The sequence below is a fragment of the Lissotriton helveticus genome, chromosome 2_1, assembly GCF_964261635.1.
Source record: "Lissotriton helveticus chromosome 2_1, aLisHel1.1, whole genome shotgun sequence".
Lineage (NCBI taxonomy): Eukaryota > Metazoa > Chordata > Amphibia > Caudata > Salamandridae > Lissotriton > Lissotriton helveticus.
The window spans coordinates 2,048,024,381-2,048,052,019 of record NC_136059.1 but is presented as its reverse complement, the minus strand read 5'-3'; positions in this window follow the sequence as shown (position 1 = coordinate 2,048,052,019).

Here is a 27,639-nt window from a genome sequence, read left to right as displayed (position 1 = left end):
GATGTCATCAGTGGTGTCATTTGAGATGTCATCAGTGATGTCATGAGTGATGTCACTGACCATGTCATGAGTGATGTAATATGTGACGTCATCAGCAGTGCATTGCGGGCGCGCGAGTTATAGTTAGCTGAACCAACTATTTCGGGGGAATTTCAATGGTTTTGTATGAGTGAAATGTCCAGCTAACTATAACATGTGTGAAACCTATGGTTTTTCAGTGAATTTCTAAGGTTTTTTAAATGCTAATTCCTAACTATAACATGGCTGAAACCTATGGTTTTTTCAGTGAATTTCAAAGGTTTTGTAAATGGTAATTTTTAAATGTATTAATTGTTATATTTTTAATACTGATTTAAATTACATTACATACTTTTAATATAAATTAAAAAAATATTTTTTTACAAATATTGAAATTGTAATATTTATTTATTTTTTAAATATTTTTTTTAATTTATATACATTTTATATAGCAGTCAATGTTAGCCTATGGAAGGAAATTCAAGTTACTGTAAGTACGGTTAGAATTACTTTTCAGGATCAGTAATGGGCTGAAAGATGCAGCACTGAGGTCTCTCCTGATAACAGGTGAGTAAATCGGAATTCGTAGTTCGGCTGATTTTAGAGGAATTTTTTAAAGTTCCAAAACTCCACACTTAGAAGAATTTCCAAGTGAAACCAGTCAATGTTAGCCTATGGAAGGAAATTCAAGTTACTATAACTACGGTTAGAATTACTTTTCAGGATCAGTAGTGGGCTGAAAGATGCAGCACTGAGGTCTCTCCTGATAACAGGTGAGTAAATTGGAATTCGTAGTTCAGCTGACTTTAGAGGAATATTTGTACATTTCAAAAATAGACACAAGAATTTCCTGGTCAAAACCACACAATAGATTCCTATGGAAGGAAATACAAGTTACTGGTAAATAGGCTTAGATTTACTTTTCAGGGTCCGTACTGAGCTCAAAGATGCAGCACTGACGTCTCTCGTGATAACAGGTGAGTAAATTGGAATTCGTAGTTTGTCTGTTTTTAGAGGAATATTTTGCTCAACAGTGAAGGAAGGGGGCGGGGCCTGAGGTGACATGTGTGGCACGTTTTAAGTTGGGGAATTAATTCCTCTTCAATCCTGAGGTCTCCTGAGGGCCAACTAGCCCACCAGGTACCTCCAGTATGCGCCAGGGAGCTGCGTTGCAGAGAGGTGTTCAGAGGGCACGCCCCCTTTTTACATCACTCTGCAACGCAGCTTCGTGGCGCTTACTGGAGGTACCTGTTGGGCTAGTTGGCCCCTAGGGGACCTCTGGATTGAAGAGGAATTAATTCCCCAACTTAAAACGCGCCACAGGGCATGTTTGCACACATATCACCTCAAGCCCCGCCCCCTACCTCCACCACTGTGCAAACGCGCCCCCTGTAGCACATTCTAAGTTGGGGGATTAAGTCCCCTTGCATATTGGGGGTCCCTGGGGGCCAACTAGCCCACCAGGAACCTCCAGTATGCGCAGGGGGCTGCGTTGCAGAGAGGTGTAAAAAGGGGCATGGCCTCATTACACCTCTCTGCAACGCAGCGCCCTGGCGCGTTTCAAAAGTGGGATCTAAATCCCCTTGAATACTGGGGGTCCCTGGGGGCCAAGTAGCCCACCAGGAACCTCCAGTATGCGCCAGGGGGCTACGTTGCAGAGAGGTGTAATGAGGCCACGCCCCTTTTTACACCGCTCTGCAATGCAGCCCCCTGGCGCATACTGGAGGTTCCTGGTGGGCTACTTGGCCCCCAGGGACACCCAGTATTCAAGGGGAATTACTTCCCCCTCTGCAAACGCGCCAGGCGGCGCGTTTGCAGAGTGCTGTTTTTTTGGGGATCGGCAGGGTACGCGTCCTTGTGGGACCCCCTAAGCAGGCCTAGGGGGTCAGGGTGTTTCTACCCTGCCCCCTTTGCGTCTTTTGCACTCTTGTTTTTCTGTTTTATTCGGTTCTACCGAGGCACAAAATGGCTGCCAACACTTCCTGGTTTGGAGTGTTGACAGCCAATTAGCATAAAGAGGATGCTCGGGAGGATAAGCGTACGGTACTTTGTCTATAGATATATCTATGATTTTACTTTTGATTTTCTCAGGAACTACTGAACGGATGTAAACCATTTAACAAAAAGTGTAATGTTCGAACCAAACGCTACCTTTTTGCCAAATTTGGTGTAATTCCGTTCAGCAGTTCATGCTGTGGCCGTGTCTGTAGGTCCCTATGGAAAATTGCATGGGGAAAACAGGTTTTGGGACCCCCCTTGTTTCTCAGCCCCCACTTGACAAATCACCCCGAAACTTTTAGGATGGGAGTGGATAGATAGATCGTCTGCTGATAACCTTCTTTGCATTCCATCTCACCGCCGAAAAAAGCATGGCGGTTTGCGTTTTTCTTTTCTTGGCCCTTCCTTTTGGAATTCCCTGCCCTCTTCTTTTCGTCACTGTCCTACTTATGAGTCATTTAGGAAAACTCTGAAAACTTTTCTTTTCAAAGCGGCTGCAGTATGATATCCTTGCTCCTACTCGCTATGTCTGTTATGAGCGCCAAGAAACCGTTTCGGTGTATGTGCGCGGTATAAATATTTTAACATAACATAACATAACTAACTATATATCGCGCACCCGCAATCCACTGCTGATCATGTCACATATTACATCATTCATGACATGGTCAGTGACATCACTGATGACATCACTGATGACATCTCAAATGACATCACTGATGACATCACTGATGACATCTCAAATGACATCACTGATGACATCTCAAATGACATCACTGATGACATCACTGATGACAACATCCAGTGACTGTGTATTTCTGTAAAATTAAAATATGTCTTACATATTGAGGAATGAGTGGATGTATAAGTGTCTGGACGAAGGATTTAATATGTGCATGACTGACTGTATGAGTGAATGATTAAATGTGTCTCACTGAGTGCATGGGTAAGTGACTAAAGTGTCTTAATTTGTGCATCATTATGTCTGTTGTTCTGTAAACTGCTGCATGTGTTGATCAGTAGCTATATGAGTAACTATATGGGTTATTGATTGATTGCCCAAGTATTTGTATGGGAGACTGAGTGTGTGTGTGGGTGGCTGGGAGGTGTGTGGCTCTGTGCATAGATGTGTGAGCAGTTGATTCACTAGATGTATGGGTTGAAAAGTGCATGTGGAAACAGCTGTATGGGCGGTTGACTGTGTGCATGAGTGTATTGGTGAGTGAATGGATCTCTCAGTGCTACATGTCAAAGTAAGTACAGATGTAAAACACAGTACATGTGAGAGTTGACATATATAAATAACTGTGCATAAGAGCTAGTGAATGTGTGAGTGGCTGTATGGATCATTGTGAACTTGTATCAGGGATTATATAAGAGAGTAAATATAGTATATGTTTGAATAAGTAAGGTGTGTATAACTGTATAGTTGAGAAAATGGAGGTGTGATTGATTCTTTGCATGACTGAGTAGGTGTGTGAGTAACTCCATGGATGAGTGACAGTCTGTGAGTGTCTGTTTACACTGAGTTTATCTAAGGTTATATTAGAGTCTGAAGAGGTTCATCGTATTATCACATGAATGATGTCATCAGTGATGTGATCAGTAATGTCAATTGAGATGTCATCAGTGATGTCATCAGTGATGTCATTTGAGATGTCATCAGTGATGTCATCAGTGATGTCATTTGAGATGTCATCAGTGATGTCATCAGTGATGTCACTGACCATGTCATGAATGATGTAATATGTGACATGATCAGCAGTGGATTGCGGGTGCGCGATATATAGTTAGTGCAACTAACTATATATGGAATTTCAATGGTTTTGTGTGAGTAAAATAAGGTTTTGTAAATGCTAATTCCTAACTATATATGGTCTATAACCTATGTTTTTTTCAGTGAATTTCAATGGTTTTGTAAATGCTAATTCCTAACTATATATGGTCTATAACCAAAGGTTTTTTCAGTGAATTTCAATGGTTTTGTAAATGCTAATTCCTAACTATATATGGTCTATAACCTATGGTTTTTTCAGTGAATTTTCAAGGTTTTGTAAATGCTAATTCCTAACTATATATGGTCTATAACCTATGGTTTTTTCAGTGAATTTCATAGGTTTTTTAATAGCAAATATCTATATGTATGAAAGTAATAATTTTTATTAGAAATTTTAAAATGTGTAATTATTTTTTTTTTATTATGTGCCCCGGTACGCGCCCTGGGGCGCTCCCGGGGCACGTACCGGTGAACGTACCGGGGAGCGTTCCGTGAGCGCTGCTCCCGCGAACGAAAACAACATGATGACGTTTCGCGTAGTCGCGTGATGCGCCGCGTAAACGTGACGCATCGCGTAACCGCGTGATGCGTTTCTTTGGCGCGCTCCGTAAACGTACCCGGAAGCGCTCCGTGGCGCGACCCGGAGCACGAAACGTAAGCGCGCCGGGGCGTGTAGCGTAAGCGCGTCGGGACATGTGACCTGAAAATAACACTTTTCATTGGTTCTCAACTTTTTTTTTCTACAAATGATGAAAGCCCCCTCCTCTTTTCCTCATTCTTACTTTTTTCTTTGAGAAAGCAAGAGCTATCTGTGAGACATGGCTTCAGTAGTAGCTGCAGCTAGTGCACCCCCACCACCACCACCACCACTACCCAGAAAGGAAGGTCCACCACCACAGATCCTTCCAGGAGTTGAAGAAGAGGAGGAAGAAGATGATGAGGACCAACAAACTATAACATACTTGCCTGAAGAACCAAGACAAAGCCATGTCAAAGTTCATTATATATGGCAGTATTTTTCCATTCCTGCTGGGCAAAAAAAGTGAATGCCCCGAAGGTGACATGCTTAATTTGCAAAGAGGTCATGTCCAGGGGCAACCCAAATAAAAAATATTCATTTGGGAACGACACAATGATCCGCCACATGCAGAGGTGGCACCCTAACAATCTGGCACAAGCTGAGGTACGGGATCTGGCTCAGAAAAAAAGAGACCATCAGGCCAGCACCTCATCAGGTGAATCTTCATTTGCAGCACCAGAAGGGCGCGAAACAGTACCAAATATACAAGAAAAATTTGGTGTAATAAAAATGGTCTGCATTTTTTGCGGAAAGACCCTCTGCTACGGGGAACTAAGCATTCACCTTATTAATGCTTCCATCGACAACCACAACTGCAGCAAGAGAAGAAAGCAGTAGTTTTTTTTTTTTTTTTCTCCTCTCGAGCCACTGTTAATTCCCAGTTTTTTCTTTCTTGTTTTTTGTTGAGCCCTTTATAATGGCTGTTTTTCGTTGTTTCCCCCCAAAAAAAACAAAAAAACATAAAATTGTTCAAAAAATACAAAAAAAACAAAAAATGTTCAGAAAAATCAAAAAAAAATATAAAACAACAAAAACATAAAAAACAGTTCTTTTCAGAACTACCTCCCATTTTTAAAAAATTACTAAAATTTTAAGCGCTCTCGACTTCATTTTTCTCATTGGTGCGCTTCCCGGTGCGTGCACCGGAGAGCGCCCCGTTAGCGCAATAAAAAAAAACAAGAGAAGGAGAGCAAAATAAGAAGAAAAATAGTAAAGGATGTGGATTGAGAGGTAGGGATAGAACCGGACTAAAAGAACAATCCTGAGGGAAAGTGTTAAGAAAACAGTGAGCAAAAGTAAATAGGAATAAAACAAGATGTATGATAGTGACTAAGGTTAAAACATGTGGAATAACAGAGGGAAAAAACAGAAAGCAGAAAAGAAGAAGTGACAGAAAAGGAATGATTGAAACAGCAAAGAAATGTAAATAACATAGGGGCATATTATCAACACAGACGATAACATTTTCGCTGCTTTTATCGGCAGAAAACTGCCGCTAAAGCCGCTTTTGCGGCAGAAAACTGCCGCTAAAGCCGCTTTTGCAGCAGTTTTCTGCCAAAAAAGCAGCGATAATTTTATTGCCTGTGTTGATAATATGCCCCTTAGTGTGCTTGAACTACAGGGAGAAAGCATAATGAACAAGTAGTGAAAGAGTGATCAGTCAGAGACAGTGAGAGTAATAGAACAGGAGTGAGGAACTATGAGAACAGAGGGACTGAGAAAAGGAGTAGAAGGAGTAGAGTAAGTAAGTAATAGAGAAAGGAATGAGGGAAATAGCAAAGGCAGGAAACTGAGGGTTAAAGAAATGAAGCAGTGGAACTAATTGAAGTTAAATGTGATAGAAATGTAACGAAAAGAGTACAAAACATTTACCTTATAATTGGCGTTAACTTAGTCACTTGTTATTTTTATACTTTCAATCTGTGAAAGAAAGAACAAAAATTTGAAAAATATTAAAACATGTATTTAAAAATTAGAAAAGACAAGGGAAAAGATTGAAGGACAAACAGTTTTTCAACAACTTTGACACTTACAGAAGCCTCTGCTTCTCCATGCCCCCTACACAGTCCTAAATATATACATTTTAAACTAACAGTATCTTGTTGCAGATGAAGTGAGGCCTATCTTGCAACATGGTGCATCTTTTGCATCACTGCTGCATCACATAAGTGACGCAACAGCGGCACAAAAGAGGCGCACGGCCATCATAAATCTGCCCCTAACATTTTAAATGATTGATTCAGGATGCCGATAGGGTGTGGCCTATCCAGGGGTTTGTTCGAGGTGAGGCCTACTCAGGGTTACAGATGAAATTTAGGCTTGTTGAAGAGTACAGAGGAGATAATACATGTGCAGGCCTACCAATGAAGTGAGTCATGTCCACTGCACTCTTGAACAAAGGCCAGACCTCTTCTGTGTCCCTGGACAGGCCTAAACCTCATCTGCACAATGTGATTCATAATGTTAGGAAACACAGGTGATGTAATTGAAAAATGTGGAATTCTTTTCCTCATTTCACAATCACATCACCTGTGTTTCCTTTGCTTAGGTATCTCATTGTGCAGATGGAGTCTAGCATATCAAAGACTACGCAGAAGGTGAGCACTGTATGGAACAATTTTGACATTTACAGAAGATTCAGCTTCTCCATGCCCCCTACACAGTCCTAAATGTTTACAGTTTAAACTGACGGTATCTTGTTGGAGATGAAGTGAGGCCTATCTTGCAACATGGTGCATCTTTTGCATCACTGCTGCATCACAAAAGTGACGCAACAGCGGCACAAAAGAGGCGCACGGCCATCATAAATCAGCCCCTAACATTTTAAATGATTGATTCAGGATGACGATAAGGTGTGGACTATCCAGAGGTTTGTTTGAGGTGAGGCCTACTCAGGGTTGCAGATTAAATTTAGGCTTGGTGAAGAGTACAGAGGAGATAATACATGTGCTGGCCTACCAATGAAGTGAGTCATGTCCACTGCACTCTTGAACAAAGGCCAGACCTCTTCTGTGTCCCTGGACAGGCCTAAACCTCATCTGCACAATGTGATTCGTAATGTTAGGAAACACAGGTAATGTAATTGAAAAACGTGCAATTTTTTTTGCTCATTCCACAATCACATCACCTGTATTCCCTCAGCTTAGGTATCTCATTGTGCAGATGTAGTCTAGCATATCCAAGAGTACGGAGAAGGTGAGGACTGTATGCAACAGAGCAATGTACATTACTCACCTCCCTTGACGCTTACAGAAGCCTCAGTTTCTCCATGCCTCCTGCACAGTTCTCAATGTATATCATAAATACAAAAAGTACAGAATTAATTATACATGTTAAATGGTTTATTTTTGCTGTTCTCAGAATGTATCAAATTTCACTAAAAACAGTGAGTTGAAGGTATTCATCATATAACGGCGGGAAAAAAAAACACAATCAAAATGATTGTGTTTAAAAAACCCATATAACATAACCAATCAGAAATCAGAACTCCTTAAAAGTAACTTACTTTCCATGACGTCAAAGGATGTCCTATGAACAGCTTATACTCTGTTGTGCTGCTATTATTTTCAGCCCGCCACTTTCTGAAAGAAAAGCTCCATCGTTTTGACAAATATGTTACATACAATAAATGAGTTCTCGCTCTCTACCGCACATTTCCTCAAGGCCAAATTGTGTAAGAGCCATTTATAACTCTTGGAATTCTTCTAAGCAAATCCCGTCATTTTCTTTTTCCGCAACTTTTAGAAAGAAAACGTTCAAGATCACTTTCACAATCCTGTACTAGTAATATCTCATCCTTCTTGCTCACTCATGTTCCACATTTCCACATTTAACTTTTACTCTGTACTACACTTATCCTCAAGGACAGATAGTGTAGGAGCCATTAGAACCTCTTGAAATTCCTCAGAGCAGATCCCGAGATTCTTTCCCTAAAATTTTGGTTTTAAAAACACCAGGTAAGAATTTTTAAGGTCAAAAGGCAATTTATTTTTTAAAGTTAAAACAGAATCATTGCAGAATGACCAGCCGTTTCTAGACTTTAAATAAGCTGTGTAATGTCCTGATGTTGTTGAAGGACCGTCATGATATATAATTGCTGCAGTTACAAACGTCCTTCCTGATATTGACAACTGCGAAGCCACAACATTTTTAATTAAAGTTGTCAATTTTGTTCCATCAGGCCTACATCGTTGGAACATTAAAATGACATACTGGCCATATGTTCGTATAAATAATGTAGACAGCATTGCTGACTTACATTGGCTACACTCCATGTTGTGATCGGCTGATTTTACTAGCTTATTAAAGGACACTGATTTACTGTCTGGCAAAGTTAAATATATAAATCTTTCTGAGTCTACACTAGTAGTACTTGATACCCTACAGTTCTCGCAGTCATGCTGCCATTGATAAGAAAGGCCAAACAGGTGATCTACATCTACACCTTCATCTTGCAATACATCAAGCATATACATTAAAAACTCCTGACAATCTTGCTGAATATTTTGAGAGAATTGCGTTTGACCTGAACATGTGTCTAACAGATTTCGAATTTCAGACACACTTTCTATTTTTGTTCTATCAGTGCTACATTTCTCTAACACAGAATTCAGCAAGCAGCAAAAACTTTGATCCGAATTGATCACAATCTGTTCTTTTAAAATTTCTAGAGAAAAGACAACATTAACCACTACATTAGCATAGCAGTTGACACCAGAACTATTTTCAAATTGAAAACCAACAACATCTTCAACAGAATCCTTTTTCTTTCTGCTTATAATTTCAGGTTCATCGACTTTTCGTCTTTTTGCTACAACCTCCCTACTATTGGTCACATTTCTTCGTTTCCGGCCTACCACACGTTTCTCAAACAAAGGATATTGAGGCAAATGTGGCGCGTACTCTCTTCTTAACCTATTGTATTCCTTAACACAATCTAGATCCGCACAAATGTTTGTGACATCACACTCAATCAAGTACAATCCCGATAAAGTTCTGACTCGTGACAATGCCACATATGCCATACCATCCTCAAACACAGAACTGCCAATATTCACCAATGCACTGTCTACACTTAAACCTTGCGATTTATGGATTGTCACCGCATATGCCAAGCAAACAGGAAACTGCTTACGGCGAACATATAAGTCTTTTAAAAGCAAAAACCTAGCAGAGCAACGACCAATTAGCTGTACTTCCTCAATGCCATCAAATTTAATTTTTAAAAATTCAATTTCATCTCTATTTCTGTATTTCACAAAATCAACAACATTACCCATTGATCCATTTACCAGACCTCTTTCAACATGTAAATTCCTTCTTAAAATTATACGGCAATTTAAGCACACATTCAGAGTCTTTTCAAAACATGCAGTTTTAGATATAGTCTTCTCTAATGAATCCAATTTTGATTTCAAATTCTCAGACAAAATAATTGTTGATCCCATATGCTCTACTCTGTCAATAGCTTCCAGTTTCACAATCTCTTGGTTTTCTAAATGCAACATTTTGTTGTTGATTATGGCACATTCTGCAAGAGTTGGCATCAAACATATTCCAGATTTCTTCTCAGTAATTTTCCGAAAAATATTCTCAGGCACAACGTCTTCTTCTGGATACAAATTTGACAGAAATCGTGCATGTAAAGCTTCTTTCCCATGCTCGGTCACTTTTCCGATTCCAACATCTTGTAGAATATTCTTGTAATCTTCATCCTTCGCCTGACGCATATTTTCACGCAGTTCAGCATAATTGAAGTTTAACCATATATTGACGTTGCCAATGCTCCCTAGGCACTTCCTGGTATCTTCATGCGTGAGCATTTTGAACACAGGTTGTCCTTTCACTGGTGTCAGCTGCAGAAGATCACCGAAAACAATGATGTGTTTGCCACCAAATAACACATCATACTCTGTTTTGAGAACTTCTTGCATCCTCAAATGCACAAAGGCAAGCATGACATTGGAAACCATGCTTACTTCGTCAATGATAAGAAGTTTCATTTTCCTCAAGACTCTTGAAACTTCACAACAAGCATCTCCAGATAACTTGTGGTATTGTAATTTGTTATCATGCTTCACTGGCAGCATCAGTAGACGATGCAAAGTAATACCTTTAATGTTATGTGCTGCCAGTCCAGTTGGAGCGGTGACAACACAAGACAGCAATGACTCAGTCCTTTTCTGCAAATAACATGAAATTGCTTTAATGAGGAAACTTTTTCCAGTTCCCGCTTCTCCACTCACCTACAGTCGGACAGGCTTCAACGACGTACATGAGCACTCTTTCTTCTCATGACTTAATCCATGATCTATTTGGTTGGTAACTTCGTCATATATTTTCCTCTGCTCAACGTTAAGTTGTCATTCCAAGTCTTCTAAGTTAACCGCATCCTCCTGAGCATGTGCCATGGCTCTTTCCACTTCAATCATGGCAGTGGCAGCTTCATTTTCGATAACTGGTCCTCCTAGTGGATCCTGACTCAATGAAACAGAACTCTGACTGTCCTGAGAACTGTCTCTAGCAATCTCGGCTGCAATTGTTGCTTCCTGCTCGATTTCCGCAATCAACATTTCTAGATATTTGGGAAAAACAGGACATTCTATGGTCTCCTTGGCGGCATTGAAAGAGTCTTCATAACAGAGGAAATCTCCAAGCAGTTCCTCTTCTTCACGCCAAGGCTTGAAAAGTTGCAAAAGTGCTAAATAGAAAAACTCTTTTCTTTCAGGAGATTCGCCACTCAATTTTCGATGGTTTACCAAGTGGCATTTTCTTTGCTTGACCAGACATCCCTCACTTCCAATTACAGCATACACTCCTTTATCAATATCTTCTTTGATGTTCCTCTTGAATATGTAATTTTGTAGAACCTCATACAGACAAACATTCTCGAGGTGACTGCTTCTATTTGGATAATATGTATCCAACATGTTGGTCTTCAAAATATCTGTACTGTTTGGCTCCTTTTCCGCCAAATACTCAATTTCTCGTACAGGTTTCAGAACTCGATTACGCGTTGCAGCAAGACCAAGACTGGCCCAAATGATACTCCTGGATTTGGCATAGAGACTTGCTGAAAACAACCGGTCAGAACATTCGTAAGCTCCGATTTCTCGATGCGACAACATCTTCAGACTGAAACTGTACAACTTCTTACTGAGGCTCTTTTCATGGGAAATGTCCTCCCACATATCCTTCAATTCTGTCTTTTCTTTTTTGGTGATGTAAGATGTCACATACCGAGCCACAGCCATACAGTTATCAGCCACAAACTGTATATCCATGTCAGCATTCCACATGGACAAAATCACTGGGTTGTAGTCGTTGATGTACTTGGACTCTTCGTTCCTTTTCAAATTGTACATATTTTTGGGTGATTTCTTCATCACATTATGTCGCAGCGAAGACATCAAACTGTTCACTCTTCCTTTAGAAATCACCGGTCGTGGAAAGGCGAAACGACGTTTTGTGTAGAACTTGTCCTTGTTTCTGAATTTACGACGACAGTACTTTCCACAACGATGGCTTTGGAAGCGTAAAACTTGTTCTCTTAGGCTTTTGTCTTCCTTTGCCTTTGGAACAGCACATGTAGAATACTGTTCTATGAAACTCATCACTAAGTCATCCGGATCTGTTCCAAAATTGGGTGCATCTTTGATCCACAGCAGCATATGTATATGAGGAGCACCTCTTGCTTGGTACTCCTTTCTCCAGAAGAAATCCAACACCTCTCCAAGAGGTGGATTTTTCTTGTTCATGATGAAAGACATCATAGCTTCAAATCTATGATTGAAGTACCTGCATACATTCACTGGATCCAAGGAGCACAGTTCTCCGGGTGTCTTGAATTCGATATTTTCAATGTTTCCATTTGCCTCTCGTAGAAATTCAAGTAAGTCTTCCCAGCCATACTCGGCACAGCTGAGAGTGATGAACCATGTGGGAGTTCCTAAGTTCCTCAGCATACATTTTAAATCACCATGACGACAGTACCAGTACTCATTAGTACCACGCTGACACGCCATGAGATTAATCAAGTGAGAATCCAAAATACTGTCTTGCACATTGACTTTATCCATAAAGTCACTTGCCGAGATATTTTGCATGTGTACACCACTTTTCAAGATGTGGTTCACTGCATATGACAGTCCAGACAGATCGCTTTCAAACAGTAGATGAAAGAAATAGGGAATGCATTGACGAAACCTAGGATGTTCTGCAGACAATCGTAAAGTCCGGTATTCAGAAGCAGGAATTTGATCAGGTCGCTCATCATATCTTCCTCCTTGACCTTTTGGAAATAGCTGTGGGAAACACCGAGCTGGAATCCTGTTGCACACTGCAAATACTACTACACTTCCAGATATACACTGGTCCCTTAGGACGTCTTCCTAAAACCTCATTACCTAACACCTCTTCTGCCTCTGTTGCCACAAGTTTTCCTTTTTCAACTGGACAACCATCTTTCACCTCATAAGCTCGACCACTGGTGTCAACTGCATGCACCAAATCATTATCCTGGAAATAACTCTCCTCATTAAAAAATGCCTCACAACTTGAACTATGCATCCATTCTCCTGAAAAAACTTCACAAAAATTACTACGATTAACTGTTCTCTTCCATCTACTATTTCTTTTGAAATCATAAATTGCCTTGTTTAGCTTCCTAATTCTATTGATTATCAAAATAAATAACTTTCGCTTAATTTCAAATGCCTGATCAATAATTTTCTCAACTTTTTTTTTTCTCTTATAAAAAACCACTTTCTGTTGACCTTTCTTAATATTTTTTAACAAATTGCCAATTATCATGGTGCGGAACATTCGTCTACGAATGTCCCTAAACTGATTTTTCCTTCTACTACCATGCACAGAGTTATCTCCTGTTCTAGCAGTAACATTTTTGATTGGCCTTTCCTTTCCGTTTAAATTGGTTCTCTTTTTCTGGACTAAAACATTTTCTGTAGTACTACTTTTTTTTCTACAAATGTTTCTTAGGAATGATTTTGTTGTCTTACCCGGAGCTTTCTTGGTGACTTGAAGAGTTTTTATTGTAGAGGACTGCTGCAAGCATTTAGTAAGCTGCTGTCTTTGACGTTTTGTAGCCTTTTGGTTTCGTTGTTTAGATGGCATTATGTAGTTTTGAAATGATCTGCAGTTGAATCTGTGGTAAAATATAATTAAAAATGTTATTAACCACTATTACCAAACAGTAAATCAATAACAGTTGTCAAAAATTTAACACACTACTTGTCATTTTTACATAAAATAATTTTTAGTGCATTGGCAAATTTAGTAGTCACAAATAGTAACAAAGAAATGGAATGCTTCTACATTTGACCTGTGCTGTTTTATATGTGAATCTGAACTAATTTTATGAGCATATTTGACTATTTTATTAAAGACACTACACACAAGCTGTTTTTGAAGTTGTGTTTAATTTTAATTGAAACGGTTTACATGTTTACTTTTCATTTCCAGTAACTTTTAAAAATAAATGTTTATAGTTCCATAGGCTCAAGCAGGTCAGCTTCCCACCCTATGTCATACAATTCTGACAAATCGGCATCCTCATCATGTTCTTCATCATTCTCAGGATTTAAATCATCCAAGGGATCTACTTCCACTGATGTTTCAATCACAATTTCAATGATAATATCGAGATCAACAGATTGCTCATTATCACTCATGCTTGATGTTGTCGTTATCTTTAAAGAAAGAGAACAACAATGAGATGTTGCAGAGTAGGAGACAAATCTCAGAGACTATAATTGTAAAATTGTTTAACAAGAGTAACATTTTGCAGATATTATTTAACCATGTCCAGCGATGCTGTTTCAACCAGGCGTAAGGATTTGATTCAGCAATGCCATAAATGTGACTCAGTGAAATCTTCTTAATTTTACTGTGTTAGTTTTACAGGGCTTTCATGCAAATGACTGGCCACCCTACAACAAAACGCTCACATGAAATCTGACGCAGGTTTCATGTGGCACAGGACTTTACAGCATGACACATCTGCCTAGATGCATCAAGTTGTAAATATGTCGCAACATAGCAAATCTTTTGCACCGCCGCTGCGTCACAAAAGTGACGCACAGCGGCGCAAAAGAGGCACACGGCTATCATAAATCTGTCCCTAACATTTTAAATGATTGATTCAGGATGACGATAAGGTGTGGCCTATCCAGAGGTTTGTTTGAGGTGAGGCCTACTCAGGGTTGCAGATGAAATGTAGGCTTGTTGAAGAGTACAGAGGAGATAATACATGTGGAGGCCTACCAATGAAGTGAGTCATGTCCACTTCACTCTTGAACAAAGGCCAGACCTCTTCTGTGTCCGTGGACAGGCCTAAACCTCATCTGCACAATGTGATTCGTAAAGTTAGGAAACACAGGTGATGTAATTGAAAAATGTGGAATTTCTTTTCCTCATTTCACAATCACATCACCTGTGTTTCCTTTGCTTAGGTATCTCATTGTGCAGATGGAGTCTAGCATATCAAAGAGTACACAGAAGTTGAGCACTGTATACAACAATTTTGACATTTACAGAAGATTTAGCTTCTCCATGCCCCCTACACAGTCCTAAATGTGTACAGTTTAAACGGACGGTATCTTGTTGGAGATGAAGTGAGGCCTCTCTTGCAACATGGTGCATCTTTTGCATCACTGCTGCATCGGTTTCATGTGGCACAGGACTTTACAGCATGACACATCTGCCTAGATGCATCAAGTTGTAAATATGTCGCAACATAGCAAATCTTTTGCACCGCCGCTGCGTCACAAAAGTGATGCACAGCGGCGCAAAAGAGGCACACGGCTATCATAAATCTGTCCCTAACATTTTAAATGATTGATTCAGGATGACGATAAGGTGTGGCCTATCCAGAGGTTTGTTTGAGGTGAGGCCTACTCAGGGTTGCAGATGAAATTTAGGCTTGTTGAAGAGTACAGAGGAGATAATACATGTGCAGGCCTACCAATGAAGTGAGTCATGTCCACTTCACTCTTGAACAAAGGCCAGACCTCTTCTGTGTCCGTGGACAGGCGTAAACCTCATCTGCGCAATGTGATTCGTAAAGTTAGGAAACACAGGTGATGTAATTGAAAAATGTGGAATTTCTTTTCCTCATTTCACAATCACCTGTGTTTCCTTTGCTTAGGTATCTCATAGTGCAGATGGAGTCTAGCATATCAAAGAGTACACAGAAGTTGAGCACTGTATACAAAAATTTTGACATTTACAGAAGATTCAGCTTCTCCATGCCCCCTACACAGTCCTAAATGTTTACAGTTTAAACTGACGGTATCTTGTTGGAGATGAAGTGAGGCCTATCTTGCAACATGGTGCATCTTTTGCATCACTGCTACATCACAAAAGTGACGCAACAGCGGCGCAAAAGAGGCGCACGGCCATCATAAATCTGCCCCTAACATTTTAAATGATTGATTCAGGATGACGATAAGGTGAGGCCTATCCAGAGATTTGTTTGATGTGAGGCCTACTCAGGGTTGCAGATGAAATTTAGGCTTATTGAAGAGTACAGAGGAGATAATACATGTGCAGGCCTACCAATGAAGTGAGTCATGTCCACTGCACTCTTGAACAAAGGCCAGACCTCTTCTGTGTCCCTGGACAGGCCTAAACCTCATCTGCACAATGTGATTCGTAATGTTAGAAAACACAGGAGATGTAATTGAAAAATGTGGAATTTCTTTTGCTCATTTCACAATCACATCACCTGTGTTTCCTTTGCTTAGATATCTCATTGTGCAGATGGAGTCTAGCATATCAAAGACTACGCAGAAGGTGAGCACTGTATGGAACATGGCTATGTAACTCAAAGAATCAAAATCTAAATTTGCCAAGCACACATGGGGGCGTATTTACAAGGACCTTGCACCACGGGGAAATGTCTTAAATTAAAATGGGAAAAATAACATCAAAGGGACTCAAAGGCCTTGTAAATATGCCCCAAGCAACCTATGAAACTCTAGCAGTACATATCAAGAAACCTAATTGATTTCAAAAAACGTTTTTAAACACATCATGTAAAGCAATTATATACCTACATTCATGGGGAAGTGACTTAAAATGCTCTAAGACACATGAAAGCGTTTTTTAAGGCCTTTGCACCATTTTTGCGTCACTTTTAACATGGCTATGTAACTCAAAGAATCAAAATCTAAATTTGCCAAGCACACATGGGGGCGTATTTACAAGGACCTTCCACCACGGGGAAATGTCTTAAATTAAAATGGGAAAAATAACATCAAAGGGACTCAAATGCCTTTTAAATATACCCCAAGCAACCTATGAAACTCTAGCAGTACATATCAAGAAACCTAATTGATTTCAAAAAACGTTTTTAAACACATCATGTAAATCAATTATATACCTACATTCAAGGGGAAGTGACTTAAAATGCCCTAAGACACATGAAAGCGTTTTTTTAAGGCCCTTGCACCATTTTTGCGTCACTTTTAACATGGCTATGTAACTCAAAGAATCAAAATCTAAATTTGCCAAGCACAGATGGGGGCGTATTTACAAGGACCTTGCACCACCGGGAAATGTCTTAAATTAAAATGGGAAAAATAACATCAGAGAGACTCAAAGGCCTTGTAAATATGCCCCAAGCAACCTATGAAACTCTAGCAGTACATATCAAGAAATCTGATTGATTTCAAAAAACGTTTTTAAACACATCATGTAAAGCAATTATATACCTACATTCATGGGGAATTGACTTAAAATGCCCTAAGACACATGAAAGCGTTTTTTAAGGCCCTTGCACCATTTTTGCGTCACTTTTAACATGGCTATGTAACTCAAAGAATCAAAATCTAAATTTGCCAAGCACACATGGGGGCGTATTTACAAGGACCTTGCACCAAAAGGAAATGTCTTAAATTAAAATGGGAAAAATAACATCAAAGGAACTCAAAGGCCTTGTAAATATGCCCCAAGCAACCTATGAAACTCTAGCAGTACATATCAAGAAACCTAATTGATTTCAAAAAACGTTTTTAAACACATCATGTAAACTAATTATATACCTACATTCATGGGGAAGTGACTTAAAATGCCCTAAGACACATGAAAGCATTTTTTTAAGGCCCTTGCACCATTTTTGCTTCACTTTTAACATGCCTATGTAACATGGCTATGTAACTCAAAGAAACAAAATCTATTTGTAAAACACTTGACACAAAGCAACATTTTAAATACACAACTTTCTTCATAATTTTCTCCTTAAAGCATACTATTCTCTATTTAAATTAAATGAATCTTTTCTCACCTTAGCAAATACTTTTTGAGTTTCAAAACAGTCTCAGACACACACCAATTTGTCTTCAGCAGAGCAAAAGGTATGCACTCCAGAGGCTGCAACCATCAATGGCACAGAAATGCTGTAATTCATCACACATATCTCTCATGTCACCCAATCAACACTCTTCCCTCACTTTTTTCAAATCAACACCCTTCCCCCCTCTGCCCTTTCTGCCTTTTTTCCATAGCAACCACCTCCTGAAAGACCTCTCATGTTTGCAAGTTCACACAACAATGTTTCAATTGAACTCTGAACTCTCAGTACACCTGTGTATCCAGTGCAATCTTTCATAAAATGATTTTTTCTTGACCATTCAAATTACATCTTTCAAAGAACTCATCCATGCACCCTAACTTTCTGTTTTCAGCAATCAAAATCCACCAATCACTGCTACTGATTAATTACTACAGAAACTCCACAGTTTTTTTCATTATATACTCCTACTGTTTCAACTGCCCTTTCATTACCACACTTCATCTGACTGCAGCAGAACCTCCACTCACCATGTTTTCTGTCTGGATTGTTGGACATAGTTATATCCACTGGGCTCAAAGGTATACTGATAACAGAAATTTACACAACCTCAATTTACAAAATGTGGAAATCAACTGGATTGGCCACAGAGGATTAAGATGTCACCAATTGATACCATTGGTGAAAACCTTTTTGCATTTGCCAAAACCTGACCTGTTAATTGTGCACTGTGGAGGAAATGACTTGGGCACTTTGACTGGGGTAGGTCTGGAAATGCTTTTAAAGGACACCTTTGAGCAATTGATGGCACTATTTCCTCAAACTGCCTTGGTATATTCAAATATATGCCAAAGACAGAAATGGAAGTGGTCCAACCAATTTTGTCCACAAATTGAGAAATCGAGGAAGCATGTAAATAAGTCTGTTTCAGCTTACATGAGAGACCATGGAATGGGCTCCATCTACAACAATAACTTGCGTTACTACATGCAAGATATCTACAGAGCAGATGGAGTTCACTTCTCAGATGAGGGGAACAGAATGTTCATCCTCAATTTAAGACTGTGCATTGGTACCTACTTGTAGGTACCTACATCAGCCACAGGACCCAAAAGCTCTTTTCAGAGCTACCCTACATCTGATCACTCACAATTATTATTTTACTCTAACTTTTTTCACTAATTTTCACCAAAGTACGTTCCCCGGAGCGCTACCCGGTACGCGCACCGGACGCTAACCGCGCGAAAATTTGAAAAAAAATGGTGTTTTTTCGCACATATGGTCCTCCTCAGCTACCCTCAGAAAACCTAGGGGGTCAGGATACGTCTACCGTGCCCCCTTCTACCCATTCTGAACCTTATTTGCCCTCCATCTTGTATCTCAATTCTACCGAAACACAAAATGGAGGACTCCCGTAACGCTGCCGGTTCGCGTACCGGGGCGCGCACCGGGAAGCGCTCGCTCAAAAAAGGTGGGAAAGTAATATACAGAAAAACCACTGGAGACACTTTCACCAAATATAGATTAGCTCATACTACATACCAATCCCTACCATTTTCACAAATTTGATTGGAATTCCATTTAGCCATTTAGCCTGTAGACCTCTCTAAATACCCTGAGGTAAATTACTTCACAAAACACATCTGAAGTGTTGGAATTGACAACCAATTAAAATGTTACTTTCATTTTCTACTTTTTTTACCTGACATTTGATTGGTTATGTACCTGAATATATATAAAGAAAGAGAGAGAAACACAGCCATTTTGACTACTACTTCCTGAACTACATTGCAAAATCATTTTCACTGACAACTTAAACTTGTTTTTAAAAGGTAAGATGTTATTTTATAAATTTGAAAACATTTTCAGATAGTTATATACTATCCCTCTGTAACAGTTAGACATTGAGAAAGGCTTGTTTATTATAATTATGGATTGATTTAGGTTTCTGTGGTATAATTATGAATTTACTTAGGCTTTTTCACAGGCACTTTTTAATAGTACTACTTCACGCCTGAAAAGTACCTGTCTGAACTTAAACCCAACAGTGCCCTATCTCTACTGATATATTTATTTTTTATGCAAATTTCAGCACAAAAATGGAAGGAGAACAGAATGTTTCCTTTGAAATTGTCCTAGAGATGAACAATGAGGAAATCATTGAACCCATTGACTTGGAATTCATGGATGAATCACGGGACCATGAACTTCTACAATGTGTAGAATCTGTGGATTTCTTCCTTCATTATCAGGACGGTCAAATGTGGGAAGTTATGTTCAGTCAAAAAGAAGACATATCAGACAGTCAAATGTTAGACGTTCTATTAAATTTTGAAAAAGAATCAGAAAAATAAATTTATATTTAATAATCAAAAATTGTTTGAGTCTTTAATCATTTTTATATGTAATTCATAAACTAGTGCCAAATTGATTATAATGTAAAGTCAGACTTATAGTATACTGTGCACAATCACAAAAATAAATTTATATTTAATAATCATAAATACTGCTACTTAAATAAGAAAACCAAAAAAAAACAACAAAAAGAACAATCAATAAACATACAATATTTCAAAATATCATAGTCTATCATTCTTTTTTCCTTATAGTACGCTCCCCAGACCGCTTTCCGGTGCGCGTACCGGGCGCTCCCCACGCAAAAAAAACATTTTTTTTTTTGTTTTTGTTTTTTGCCCCGCGGGGCCCTTTTAAAGCCTCCACATCAAACCTAGAGGGTCAGGGAGGATCTAATATGCCCCCTTATGGTCATTTCCCCCTTTGTTTTGGCCTCCTCTTGTCTCTCGATCCTACCAAGAGACAAGATGGTGGCCGCTCCGGACTGTTTAGAATGTTGACAGACACCGGAGAGCCAATCAGCTTCGCTTCGCGAAGTTCCGTTACGCGTCAGGTGCGCGAACCGGGGCGCTGCCCGGAGCGCGCTTACAGATATATATTTTTTTTTGAACGTTAATTTCTTAAAATCCACTGGAGCACATATATTGAGACCTAGCAAAGGCACATCGGGCTACCAGTCCCTACAATTTTGCCAAGTTTCGTGAAAATCCATTCAGCCGTTCGAGCTAAAAGTGAGGCCAACCGCCCTATGGAAAATTGCATGGGAAAAACACGTTTTGGGACCCCCCTTTTTTCTCGGCCCCCCCTTGACGAAACCCCCCCAAATTTTCTGGGGCTGCTCAGAAACAGAATGTGCCATTTTCCTGAAAATTTCAGCCAATTCCGTCCTCAAACGCCAAAGTTATTCGACATAGAATTTTCAAAAATCCCATAGAGAAAAAATCCTAACTATATATAACCACTGGCGACTGCCAGTAGGTAATATATATATATATATATATATATATATATGTATATGTATATATATTACCTACTGGCGGTCGCCAGTAGGTAGTTATAGTTAGGACCTAGTTTCCATAGGAAATCATCAACATTCTATTTGGATTAACTTTGGCCCTGGTGGATGAATCTTTGCGAATTTCTCAAAGAAGATGGCTCGGTCCGCTGCGCTCCTTCCCTGAAAATTTGGGGGGGATTGGTGAATTGGGGGCTGAGATAAAAGGGGGGTCCCAAAACGTGTTTTCTCCATGTTATTTTCCATAGGACGTTTAGACACGGCTACAGGTCGAACGGCTGAATGGATTTATAAGAAATTTGGCAAAACTGTAGAGTCCGGCTCGCAGATTACGCTTTTTGTGGAATGGTGTAAATCCGTTCAGTAGTTGTTGAGAAAATTAAAGTTAAAGTCAATTATATATCTATAAGCGCGGACGGGTGCACGCACTCAAGCGGCTGCGCGCGCGCGGATTTTTTTTTTGCTGCGTGACATCTGTTAACGTTCGATTCGAAGGAAATCAGGAAGTGTTGACCGCCATTTTGTCACTGCGAGTAAATATATTGTAATTTCAAAGTGTTGGAACATGGAAAGGGGAGAAGGTAGAGATTGTTTTGCTGCGTAGGTTTTCTCAGGGTGTGCAGTAAGGACCTTAAACGCGAAAATATATATATTTTTTTTTCCGAAAAAAGTTGTGGGGTGCGCGCGTGTAAATATATTCTCGTTTCAAAGCGTTGGAACATGGAAAGGGGTGAAGGTAGAGATTGTTTTGCTGCGTAGGTTTTCTCAGGGTGTGCAGTAAGGACCTTAAACGCGAAAATATATATTTTTTTTTTCCGAAAAAAGTTGCGGGGTGCGCGCACTCGGGCGCGCACAACTATTTACAAAAGTGTGAAAATGGAGATAAATCAGAAGTTTGAGTGCTTTGATATAAGGTGGCTCTGAAAAGAGCCCTTGTGTTAATTGAGTTGTTTCTGCATTTATAAGTGAGTACCGATGCAGAGTCTGATATAATATTGTTGGCAGCATTTTGAAAGGAAAGACAGGGGCCCATTTTCTGGTTAACAGGCCACCAGGCCAACTTTTCACGCCAGGCCCATTCCTGCAAAGTCGACCGCCATTTTTAGGAGATCTGCAACCACCGGCAGTCACTGGGTTGCAGGAGCAGATGGACTCAAGCCTGTCGGGCGAAGCATCGTTGCACCGCCACAGTGGACGAGACCCTGCTGGGTGAGTGGAGCGTCGCTGTACTGCAACAGTGGGAGAGTCCTTTGCTGGGCTCGTGGAGCGTCCCTATACCGCCACAGTATGCAAACCCTTTCCTGGGCTCGTGGAGCGTTCCTATATCGCCACAGTGGACGAACCCTTTGCTGGGTGCGTGGATCGTTGGGGGTGCAGCTGAGGGGCCTCCACCTGGGGAGGCGGGAGAGGCTCGTCCGCGCCGCCTCTCCCTCCCAGTGCACCCCACGGCGTCTTGCTGACATTTGTTATGGCCGAACCAGGCGATGAAGAGAGGGGGGGGGGTCGGAGGCATATGCAAGACATTCCCCCCTCGTGGCCTGCAAGGCGCTGAAAAAAGAAGAGAATGGGAAGACAACTACATCTCGGGTAGGGCCCATGCCTTCTCTGGCCGATGGCGGCCGGCCGCTCTTTGCCACGGCCCCAGGAACGGATCCCTTGGTTCATCCTGGGGACAGGCCTTGGCGAGTGGTGTCGCCTCCGGACTATTCACGTAATGGTTCTCCACCCCAGGCCGTTGCCGACGGCTTTTGTAGACTTTCTGATGCTCAAAAACCCTACTAGAAAGCAGCCCAAAAGTAGCCCAACATTGCTACTTTGGGGAAGGAGGGACAGGGACGGCGTCAAGTAGACGGTGAAATGCATTGTGGGTTTGTTGCTGCGGCCGTTTGTCATGTAAATAGTTGTTTTAATATATTTTTGTTCAAGAATAAAAACGTTTTAACCTGTTATTTTGCTGTCGTGTGGTATATTTCTAATATTTGTCGCTCTGATGTCGTTTCCCCTCCCAAATGTAACATGTGATTGTAATCTACAGCCGGACATTCCGACAGGACATGAGAGCAAAAGGGGGGGGTCAGATCTGAAGTTATTACGCTTTTTGTGAAATGGTGTAAATCCGTTCAGTAGTTGTTGAGAAAATGAAAGTTAAAGTCAATTATATATCTATAAGCGCGGACAGGTGCGCGCGGAATTTTTTTTTGCTGCGTGACGTCTGTTAACGTTCGATTCGAAGGAAATCAGGAAGTGTTGACTGCCATTTTGTCACTGCGAGTAAATATATTGTCATTTCAAAGCGTTGGAACATGGAAAGGGGAGAAGGTAGAGATTGTTTTGCTGCGTAGGTTTTCTCAGGGTGTGCAGTAAGGACCTAAAACGCGAAAATATATAAATTTATTTTTTTCGAAAAAAGTTGCGGGGTGCGCGCGAGTAAATATATTCTCGTTTCAAAGCGTTGGAACATGGAAAGGGGTGAAGGTAGAGATTGTTTTGCTGCGTAGGTTTTCTCAGGGTGTGCAGTAAGGACCTTAAACGCGAAAATATATATATTTTTTTTTCCGAAAAAAGTTGTGGGGTGCGCGCACTCGGGCGCGCACAACTATTTACAAAAGTGTGAAAATGGAGATAAATCAGAAGTTTGAGTGCTTTGATATAAGGTGGCTCTGAAAAGAGCCCTTGTGTTAATTGAGTTGTTTCTGCATTTATAAGTAAGTACCGATGCAGAGTCTGATATAATATTGTTGGCAGCATTTTGAAAGGAAAGACAGGGGCCCATTTTCTGGTTAACAGGCGACCAGGCCAACTTTTCACGCCAGGCCCATTCCTGCAAAGTCGACCGCCATTTTTAGGAGATCTGCAACCACCGGCAGTCACTTGGTTGCAGGAGCAGATGGACTCAAGCCTGTCGGGCGAAGCATCGTTGCACCGCCACAGTGGACGAGACCCTGCTGGGTGAGTGGAGCGTCGCTGTACCGCAACAGTGGGCGAATCCTTTGCTGGGCTCGTGGAGCGTCCCTATACCGCCACAGTATGCGAACCCTTTGCTGGGCTCGTGGAGCGTCCCTATATCGCCACAGTGGACGAACCCTTTGCCGGGTGCGTGGATCGTTGGGGGTGCAGCTGAGGGGCCTCCACCTGGGGAGGCGGGAGAGGCTCGTCCGCGCCGCCTCTCCCTCCCAGTGCACCCCACGGCGTCTTGCTGACATTTGTTATGGCCGGACCAGGCGATGAAGAGAGGGGGGGGGTCGGAGGCATATGCAAGACATTCCCCCCTCGTGGCCTGCAAGGCGCTGAAAAAAGAAGAGAATGGGAAGACAACTACATCTTGGGTAGGGCCCATGCCTTCTCTGGCCGATGGCGGCCGGCCGCTCTTTGCCACGGCCCCAGGAACGGATCCCTTGGTTCATCCTGGGGACAGGCCTTGGCGAGTGGTGTCGCCTCCGGACTATTCACGTAATGGTTCTCCACCCCAGGCCGTTGCCGACGGCTTTTGTAGACTTTCTGATGCTCAAAAACCCTACTAGAAAGCAGCCCAAAAGTGGCCCAACATTGCTACTTTGGGGAAGGAGGGACAGGGACGGCGTCAAGTAGACGGCGAAATGCATTGTGGGTTTGTTGCTGCGGCCGTTTGTCATGTAAATAGTTGTTTTAATATATTTTTGTTCAAGAATAAAAACGTTTTAACCTGTTATTTTGCTGTCGTGTGGTATATTTCTAATATTTGTCGCTCTGATGTCGTTTCCCCTCCCAAATGTAACATGTGATTGTAATCTACAGCCGGACATTCCGACAGGACATGAGAGCAAAAGGGGGGGGGGGTCAGATCTGAAGTTGGGCAGGCGATAAGATCACGTTTTGCTATGTGGGGCTATCTATGTTCGTGATGGGGCCTAAAAGGGGGCAAGATGGCGGGGCCACTGTGCCGTGACTTTCGCTTTAACTCCAACAGTGGTGAGGGTGAACACACATGAACGCCGTTTATGTACATATACATTTTCATTTTCTACGCCACATGAAACCTGCGTCAGGTTTCATATAGGCGTTTTGTTGCAGGTGGGCATTCATTTGCATGAAAGCCCTGTAAAACTAACACAGTGAAATTTAGAAGATTTCACTGAGTCAGCTTTATAGTATTCCTGAATCAAATACTTACGCCTGTTTGAAACAGGCATAAGGAGTGATGCACCATGCAATGTGTGGCTTGCTCCTGTGCATTGGAGTAGACATGTCGTGCTTACGACGTGATTCCTGCAATGTGCTGCTTTTGCGGCACAGGTGCGTGACGCATCTGTGTTGTTTTTGCTCAATGGTGCTCCACATTGTAAATGCGGCACACCATGGGTGGCAGAGCAGCGGTGCACTTTAACTGGTGCATCTCTGGGGATGCGCCAGTTAACATAAATCTGCCCCATTACATTTAAGTATGAGCAGGGGACACAGTTTTGGTGAGGCTTATCCAAGGTTAAAAAGAGATGAGTCCTGTTCACTGAAAACTTGGACATAGGACTCACCTCCTCAGCATCGCTGGACATGGCTAAATAATAGCTGCAAAATGTTACTCTCGTTAAAAAAATGTACTATTATAGTCTCTGAGATTTGTCTCTTACTCTGCAACATCTCATTGTTGTTCTCTTTCTTTAAAGATAACGACAACATTAACCATGAGTGATAATAAGCAATCCGTTGATCTCGATCTTATCGTTGAACTTGTCATTGAAACGTCAGTGGAAGTGGATCCCTTAGATGAATTAAATCCTGAGGATGAAGAAGAACATGATGAGGATGCCGATTTGTCAGAATTGCATGACATTGGAAGGGAAGCTGACGTGCTTCAGCATATGGAACTATAAACATTTATTTTTAAAATGTACTGGAAATAAAAAGTGAAAATGTAAACCGTTTCATTTAAAATTAAACATAACTTGAAAAACAGGTTATGTGTAGTGTTTTTAATAAAATAGTCAAATATGCTCATAAAAATATTTCTAAACCAATGAAAAGCTTTATTAACAAGTCATATGACCTGTTATGCTTACGTTACGCGCTCCGCACCACGCCCCGGATTGTTGGTCATTCAAACTGAGGCTGGCATCAGCATGAGAGCGCCAACGTCTCGTGGCTACGCCATTCAGAAAATATTGTTGGCAGCATTTTGAAAGGAAAGATCTGCAACCACCGGCAGTCACTGGGTTGCAGGAGCTGATGGACTCAAGCCTGTCGGGTGAAGCATCGTTGCACCGCCACAGTGGACGAGTCCTTTGCCGGGTGCATGGAGCGTCACTGCACCGCAAGAGTGGACGAGTCCTTTGACGGGTGCGTGGAGCGTCACTGCACCGCAAGAGTGGACGAGTCCTTTGACGGGTGCGTGGAGCGTTGGGGGTGCAGCTGAGGGGCCTCCACGTGGGGAGGCGGGAGAGGCTCGTCCGCGCCGCCTCTCCCTCCCAGTGCACCCCACGGCGTCTTGCTGACATTTGTTATGGCCGGACCAGGCGATGAAGAGAGGGGGGGGTCGGAAGCATATGCAAGACATCCCCCCCTCGTGGCCTGCAAGGCGCCGAAAGAGGATCGTCCGCGCCGCCTCTCTCTCCCAGTGCACCCCACGGCGTCTTGCTGACATTTGTTATGGCCGGACCAGGCGATGAAGAGAGGGGGGGGGTCGGAGGCATATGCAAGACATCCCCCCCTCGTGGCCTGCAAGGCGCCGAAAGAGGAAGAGAATGGGACCACAACTACATCTCGGGTCGGGCCCATGCCTTCTCCGGCCGATGGCGGCCGGCTGCTCTTTGCCACGGCCCCAGGAACGGATCCCTTGGTTCATCCTGGGGACAGGCCTTGGCGCGTGGTGTCGCCTCCGGACTATTCACGTAATGGTTCTCCATAGTTGTTTTAATATATTTTTGTTCAAGAATAAAATCTCAATTTTTTTAACATTTTAGTTTCTATTTTTGAATATGCGTTTCAAGGGTTAGATTACAGTGAAAGGAGGTCTGTCACTGTGTCACAAGGAAGGTGTTATCAGTGATGTCATGAGTGATGTAATATGTGACGTCATCAGCAGTGCATTACACGCGCAAGTTATAGTGAGTCCAACTAACTATAACGTGGAATTTCATTGGTTTTATATCAGTAAAATTTCCAGCTAACTATAACTGGTGTCAAACCTATGGTTTTTTCAGTGAATATATATATATATGAAACAATAACCTGCTGATCCAGCTCTCGATGCTGCACTCAAACCACAGGTACAGACCTCTCAGACGCCAAGATTTAGTAGAATAAAGTGTTCTTTATTTTCTCCCCTGACATATGTATATATATATATATATATTCACTGAAAAAACCATAGGTTATAGACCATATATAGTTAGGAATTAGCATTTAAAAAACCTTATTTTACTCACACAAAACCAATGAAATTCCATATATAGTTAGTTGTACTAACTATATATCACGCACCCGCAATCCACTGCTGATCATGTCACATATTACATCATTCATGACATGGTCAGTGACATCACTGATGACATCACTGATGACATCTCAAATGACATCACTGATGACATCACTGATGACATCTCATTTGACATTAC